Genomic DNA, 7,848 nt, shown 5'->3' on the forward strand with positions numbered 1-7,848 from the left:
AAGATATCGAATACAGACATTAATTTGTATCCCTCAACTAGAAAAAGGCTGGATCTAAACCAGAAGTTATGAAAAATGTTGTAAAATTTCTGAATCCCTGTACATGGTGAAGGTGAATAAAATATGGATATTTCTAGTATTTAGACTTCACCCCTCAGTTATAAGTTGCCCTACCCCTGGGTTTTTCTAAACCCCCCAAATATTATATACACATGGTCATCTTGTGATACTGTAGGTCTTTAATATTGAATCCTTCTACCTTCAACACAACCTTTGATTCTAAATTCTTTTAAGAGTTATATGGTAAAATTCAACCCTGGTGTGGGGAAGGAAACAACCGCACAGACGTTGTGTGAAAGTTCTAGTCTTCCTAGAGTGATAAGGGTCAAAATTTCAAGTTGTCCGGTTCTCATCAAGGCCATCCTTTGGACATTGAGGCCTTATTCTCTTACAAAGCAATCTGCCAATAGTGAAACGAATGGGCTTGGATTCAAACTTTTTCTGTGACTATGCCATGATAGTGTTACACATCAGAACCAGAAGTATTACATGTGCTGCATTTCTTACAATGGCATTTGAAAAAAATGTCAGCCCCTTAAATGGCCTCCTGACCCGGGTAGTAGGCTGCATAATGGCCACTTGGGACATGTCCACAACCTAATCACCAAAAACTTAATATTGTTGTCTATTGATGGCCCCAAATGGACCTTGCAGATGGGTTAAGTAAGACGTCTTGATGCAGGGAGATCATCCAAGTGGGCCCAATCACAAGGCTCCCAATAAAACAAGTGGTGGAATCAGAAAAGATGTCCCAGTGGAAGCAGAAGATGGAGTGATGTCCCCAAGCCAAGGAACGTGGGCAGCCTACAGCGGTCGGGAATGGTAAAGAAATGGCTTCTCCCCTTGAGCCTCCAGAAGAACACAGCCCTGCTGCCCTGTTTTGGACGTCTGAATTCCAGAGATGTAAAATAACTTATTCTCAGCCACTAAGTTTGTATTAATTTGTTACAGCAGCAATAGGAAACTCATATACCTCCTAACGAGTCACTACCCCCAACTGGGAAAGACACTTTGCTGGACGTGCACATTTTACAGATGAGCGACTTGAGCCCAAGCACAGCTGGTCCAAGATACCAGTATCTTGATTGTGGAGCTGGAGCTTCTTATTTGCAAGTTGGTCTGTTAGTGTAGAGTCACAGGTCAAGACTAAGGTGACCTGGGCCTCGAGGCTGTCCCCTGGCAGGTCGGTTCTGATGTGTTTGCAAATGCTGAGGCAGAACTTTGAGAGATCAAAGCCAGGCTGGCTGTGGAGCAGCTGCTGGAATGAACACCTGTTGCCATGGTAGCCTGGAGCAAGCACAATGAGAGGCTGTCAGAGTCGTGTTCTCAACTCCTGAAGGTACACATCCTACTGTATGTGGGGGAGGCAGCCCAGTCAGCAGAGAGGAGCTGTGTGGGCAGAGACGGGGCTCAAATGCCAAGAAGCTGCTCCCTCATCCAAACGTGTGTTTGTAATCTCCCTCATCAGGTACCTTAACTCAGGTGCCAGGAGATAGATGAAAGGCATTTGGGATTCTAATATGCTACAGGATAGCTCTGATGATGCAGTTTATAGAGGCTGGGGATGGGCTTCTGTGCCTCGGGAAATCCCCCCAAATGTTGAATTTTCTTCCCTACCCCGTTCTGCTGCGTTAAGCAGTTCTATGGAACATGGAGGGCTCTAGAACAAAAGCTTGGGTTCTGGGTCTGTCTCCCTTACTGTGTGTCCTTGGACAGATGGAAGAATCTCAGAGCCTTTTTCCACATGTATAAAATGAGAATAAAACCTACCTTGGAAGCATGTAAGGGTTCAGTGAGATTGTCCACGTGTTGGCATATTTGCTGCTCAGGCAGCAATGGAGCCATCTAAACCAAACCTCATTCTATCAGTCACTGAAGGTTGAATAAAACTCTGTGCTAGGTGAGAGGTTCTTAATCATGCACATATTTTGTAAAATATACAGTGTCCTGATCTCACCTTTATCTTTAAGAATCTTTAAGGAGTGAGGCTCTATAGGAAGCTGAATAATGGCCCCCAAATACCCATGTCTTAATCCCAGTAACCTGTGAATGTTACCTTCCATGGCAAAAGAGACTTTGCACACATCATTAATTTAAGGATCTTGGATGGGGAAATTATCTGGATTATCCAGGTGGACCTAAATGTAATCACAAGTACCCTTATAAGAGGAAGACAGAGTGAGATTTAACTGGAGAGGAGAAGGTGGTATTATGATGGAGGCAGAGATTGGAGGGATGCATTTTGAAGATGGAGGAAGGGGGCTTCAAGCCAAGGAGTAAAGGTGGACATGAAAAGCTGAAAAAGTCAAGGAAACAGATCCTCCCCTAGAGCCTGCAGAAGGAGCCAGCCCTACTAATGCCCTGACTTTAGCCCAGGGAAACTGTAAGAGACCTCCAGAATTCCAAGAGAATAAATCTGTGTTATTTTTAAGCCAGTGAGCTTGTGGCAATTTGTTTCAGCAGAAAGAGGGAACTAATACAAGCTCCTCAGATGCTCTGACATACACCCCTGGGTAAGACCCACAGGGCTAGACAAAGACAAAGACTGTGTAGGTAAAGAATGTTGCCCACCATTTCAGTAAACAAAGAATTTAACCAGTCATCAAGCTCTCAGCTCCTGCAGCTGCCCCCCCCCCCATGGTGTGCCCTGAGGAGAATTCAGGATGGAGAAAAACAGGAAACTGGCCCTCGATAGTTAAGATGCATATCAAAGGAATGGTCTCAGAGAGCGCAGACTCGAGCATCTTCCCACACATAGAAAAGCACTAAAATGATTAACTTGAGATGTCTGTTTTTGTGACTAGCCGTAATCTTGTGATGTTCAACTACATGTTTATTTTTGTTTTTGTTTTTTCACAAAAATGCCAGTATAACCTGGCTCCTCCCTGACCTCTTTGCAACAGTTCCTCAAAGCTGTCTGAGAGGCCGTTTCCAGGCTATAGTCCCACTAATGTCCTTGGATAAAACATATCTCAATGTTTAGATTGTATATTTTTTTCAATTGACATTTTGTTCATCAATGGCATAGCATACCCCTACGGCACATATCCTGATTGGACTAAATAATCAAGATAAAGCCTCAATTCCCCTTGCAGATATTTGTTTAGTGGTGGGTACATGATACTGTTCTGTTCAATGAGATTTAAGAGGAAATTGGGAGGGGACTTCTGTCTTTTTCCTCATTTCAAAAAAAGTTATATAAAGCTAGCCCCTTTTCTCCCTGCTTTTGAATATGGTTATGTGACACTGTGATTCCTTCAGCATTGGCAGCCTTCTTGTGACCATGAGGAAACAAACTTGAGGATGCTCTTTCAGAACAGTGGAGTAAAAACACAGAAAGACTAGATCCCTGATTACATTGTTGTGTTTTTTAACTCAACCCTAGAACCACTTATATCTGGATTTCATGTTTAGTGAGAAGTTAAGGGTTCTTATTTTTCAAGGGAGACATTTTGTTTCTAGTAGGTAAAAGCATTCAAGATCATTCAGGCTTAAAGAACCCTTATTTTTAGGAGAAAGTTCATGACTATCATTTGCATCTACAGAACACACCATGTTATATGTAAGCTTTTCTTTGGATTAATAACCAAATTGTTACAAACCAAGAATGAGAATACATTTTGTTAACAAATTTATTTTGCTTTGGCTCCCTCAAGGCCCAAGAGAACCAGAGTCTGGTTCATTCATCTTTGAATTCCCACTGGTACTTCTGTGAAGGAAGTGATTTGTCCAAAAATGTAGTCCAAAGAAGCTTGATTCAAAGCAGACAGCATAGTCACTTCTCACCCATATGCATAGATGGATTCTCCTGCTTTAACTCAGTTCCAGGGTCAAAGGAGAAGGGAAGATGTCATAAAGCAAGCACTGGATGCAAGAGACATGGATTCTATCCCTGGCACTGCAGACGTACAGTGTGCACCCCTTCTCTGTGCCTCGGGTGTACCAGCTGTAGAGAGGACTAGAGAGAGCATCTATTACCTTGCTACTCAAGGCGTGGTCTGTGGAAGGCTCTGAAACCGAGGGCAGTCATCAGTTAGATCCCTTAAACTATAACTTGCTTAATAAATAATATCCTGTAAACTGCCTTCACTGACCAAGCTTGCTTTAATTGTTTTACAAATTGCATACCCTCCAAACTTCACGTAGCTTGAACTATATATATATAAGACTCCTTTAACCGCCCCCTATAGATAACACCTCTGATGTATGGGTTGCTATAGTAACGGTTGCTTAGGTTGTTTTTAAGGAACATGGAGCTAGTCTTGCCCAGTTCAAACCGGTTGAGACCACCAGCCATAAAACTGGGCCTACGCCAACGTCTGATGGGTGACATTTTGACGTCAGAGGTCAAAAACTGCACCCTTAGATTATGCAAATTCTGCCATTTTCTGAACGTGTGTCCCATGAAGAAGCATGTAACTCAGATACACCTGTGCAGAACAGCGATTACCTCGCCTTTTTCCCACCTGCAATCACCTTCCCCTGCACCTCTGACCACCTTACACTCTCCACCCATAAACATCCCAAGCCTCTTGCCTTCCAGGAGGCGGACCTGAATCTCGTTCTCCTGTTTCCTCGCTTGACTGCCTTGTGAATAAACCCTTTCTCTGCTGCAAACCTCAGCGCTTGTCAGGCAAACAAAACTAGTTCAGTAACAGCTTCACCAGGAGCTAAGTCATGCAGAAACTCAAGTCCTGCTCCAGACCTACAGACTCAGAATCTGCCTTTTAACCCCTTGTAGGCATGCACATTAACTTTTTTTTTTAATTGAAGTACAGTTTACAACGTTGTGTCAATTTCTGGTGTACAGCATAATGTCCCAGTCATACATACACATACACATACTCATTTTCATATTTTTTCATTATAGGTCACTGCAAGATATCGAATAGAGTTCCCTGTGCTGTACAGTATGAACTCATCATTTATCTATTTTATATATAGTAATTAGTATCTTAAGAAGCACACTCCTCTAAAGCTTCTTCCTGCTCTCAGTGCTGTCTGTGGCTTCTCAGCTGGGCCACCTTCAGATCACATGGATATGAGTGCCCTCTACTGGCTCAGAAATTAAGCACTTTCTAGCTTTTACCTCCCACTCGAGGAAACAGCAGCATATAAGTGAAGTACCTTATGGTTAGCCATTCTCAACCTTGTGACAACTCACACCTGATCATGTCTCACCAGGCTGTGATGACACCCGGGCTGAATCTCCTGTTCTGTGTGGAGCAGACAACAGAAGCCACGCAGAGGAGGTGGTTGAAACAGTACTTCTGTGTGCACAACTCTAAGTAGACCCCACCGTTCACACTCCCGTTTTATGAAAATGGTGATCCCCCAGGGTTACCTGATAAAGCAACAAAGGTTACGGCAACAGTCGCAGACAACACTTACTGGGACATGGGTCCGGGCTCAAGCCTTAAAGGCAGGTGGAGGTGTTAACATTTAACAGCTCACTGGTTACATGGGTGGGTTTTTCAGTCAGGCAAGCTGGGCTTGAATCCCATGTCTGCTTCTGCACGCACTTAGGCAATTTCAGCCCTCAGTTTTTCAGCCTCACCTCTAAAATGAGTGGTAGTGAGGACTGACTGAAGACGTGGATTCAAGTAAAGGATTAAGACAGCACCTAACACAAGGCAAAAACAAACACTTACCGTCATACGGATAAATTAACGTTCTGATTGTACTAAGTCACAGTTTTCATATTTTAAGGATCAATTACCTTTCCAAATAAGCCACACATTGGACTGTGCCTAAAAGGCCAACAATACTTTTTTTTAACCGAATTATTGACAAATAATAGTATATTAGTTTCAGGTGTACATCCATGATTCAAGTCTACGTACGCTATGAAATGGTCATCACAATAAGTCCAGTTACCATCTGTCACCATACAAAGCTAATTCAATATTATTGACTATATTCCCCATGGTTAATCTTACATCTCCACTTTTGAATGACCAGGGAGTCCTAATGTTACTCCAAGCTTGGCAAACAGTAGGATTTTTACAAGTTCCTGTTCCCTCCGTTTTCAGTGATGATGAACTGTGCATTTTGATGACTATTCTTTACGGGCCTATTCTGTGGCAGGCACTATGCTGGATTTGTACATTATTTTACTTCATTTGACCAGCAAAGTCCTTAGGCTGCAGGCAGTGTGACAGACAGAACCTGAATTGCAAGCTTTGATTTAGATGTCAGGTTTCTTGGCAGAACTGATAAATCATTTCAGCTCTGAACCTTGGTTTCACCTCGAAAATTCCAAGGCTAATGGAATATGAAAAATGAGAAGCCAGCAGGGGCAGCTTGTTGTGATGGGTCTCATCCATGAAAGGAAAGAGTTAGCACGTTTAAGTGCTGTGGGAAAGCACCTTGCACTTTGCAGAGTTTGAAGCAAGGATGTTCACGTGATCAGAAATATGTTTTACAATGATCTCTTGGCTACTGTCAGGAGAGCATGCCACAAGAAGGCTCTTTAAAGCTCTTAGCAGTGAAAATACTCTCAAATTTTATAACCCCAGCCCAGACCTACTCTCTAGGCCAATGTCCACTTCACACATCCTCTTGGTGTCAAAAAGGCATATCTGACTTAATATGAGCAAAGCAGATTTTGAATATTCATCCAGCCCCCAACTCAGAAAATAGTGTCACTGACCTCACAGACTCAAAGTAAAGAATAAAATATTGCCATTTGCAGCAAGATGGATGGATCGGGAGTTCATCATTCTAAGAGAAGTAAGCCAGAAAGAGAAATACGGTATGATATCACTCATATGTGGAATCTAAAAAAAAAGAAAAAAGAGGACACTAATGAACTCATCTACAAAACAGAAACAGACTCGCAGACACAGTAAACAATCTTATGGTTACCAGGGGAAAGGGGGTGGGAAGGGATAAATTTGGGAGTTTGAGATTTGCAAATGATAACCACTATATGTAGAAATAGATTAAAAAATAAATTTCTTCTGTATAGCACAGGGAACTATATTCAATATCTTGTAATAACCTTTAATGAAAAAGTATATGAAAAAGAATGTATGTATATATACACACATACACATATATATATATATGCATGACTGATAACATTTTGCTGTACACCAGAAATTGACACATTGTAACTGACTATACTTCAATTTAAAAAAATTTAGGTGCCATCCTTGTGTCCCCCTTTCCGTCACTACCCACATACCATCATCCGTCACCAAATGCTGCTGGCCCTCCAAATAAGGAAGGTGTCCCTTATCTCCACCCTAGTGAGTCACACCAGCCTCTGCTCTGGACCTCTGCAGACCTCCTAACTGGCCTTTTGACTCCTAATCCATTGGCCACAAGTGATCTTTAAAAATTTAAGTCTAATTATATCCCTCTTAACATAAAGTGTAAAATTCTTCGTTGTCTTCCCTTTGCTCTTTGTGTGAACGTCTTACCCTATGAGGTCCTGCATGATGGGCTCCTGTCTCTCCTCCACTTACCCTTTGCTCACCCAGCCCAGTCACACTGATACCACTTCTTTTCCTTAAACACACTAAGCTCCTCCCAGTCTCGGGGCTTCTGTGTTGCTGTGGATGAGGTGGCCTGCCAGTTATTTATCATCCTTCTACTGTCTTCAATGCAGTTGCCATAATCTAATATTTTGTTTACTTATTGTAGCAGGTATATTTCAAGGTGGAGCCCATGATCCCCACCTGTGGTACACATTCCCGTGTGATCCCCTCCTCCTGAGTGGGACCTGATGCTTCTAAACCACAGAATAGGGTGAAAAGTGACAGGATGTATGTGACTATGCAT

Source organism: Camelus ferus, chromosome 18 (genome assembly GCF_009834535.1).
Source record: "Camelus ferus isolate YT-003-E chromosome 18, BCGSAC_Cfer_1.0, whole genome shotgun sequence".
Lineage (NCBI taxonomy): Eukaryota > Metazoa > Chordata > Mammalia > Artiodactyla > Camelidae > Camelus > Camelus ferus.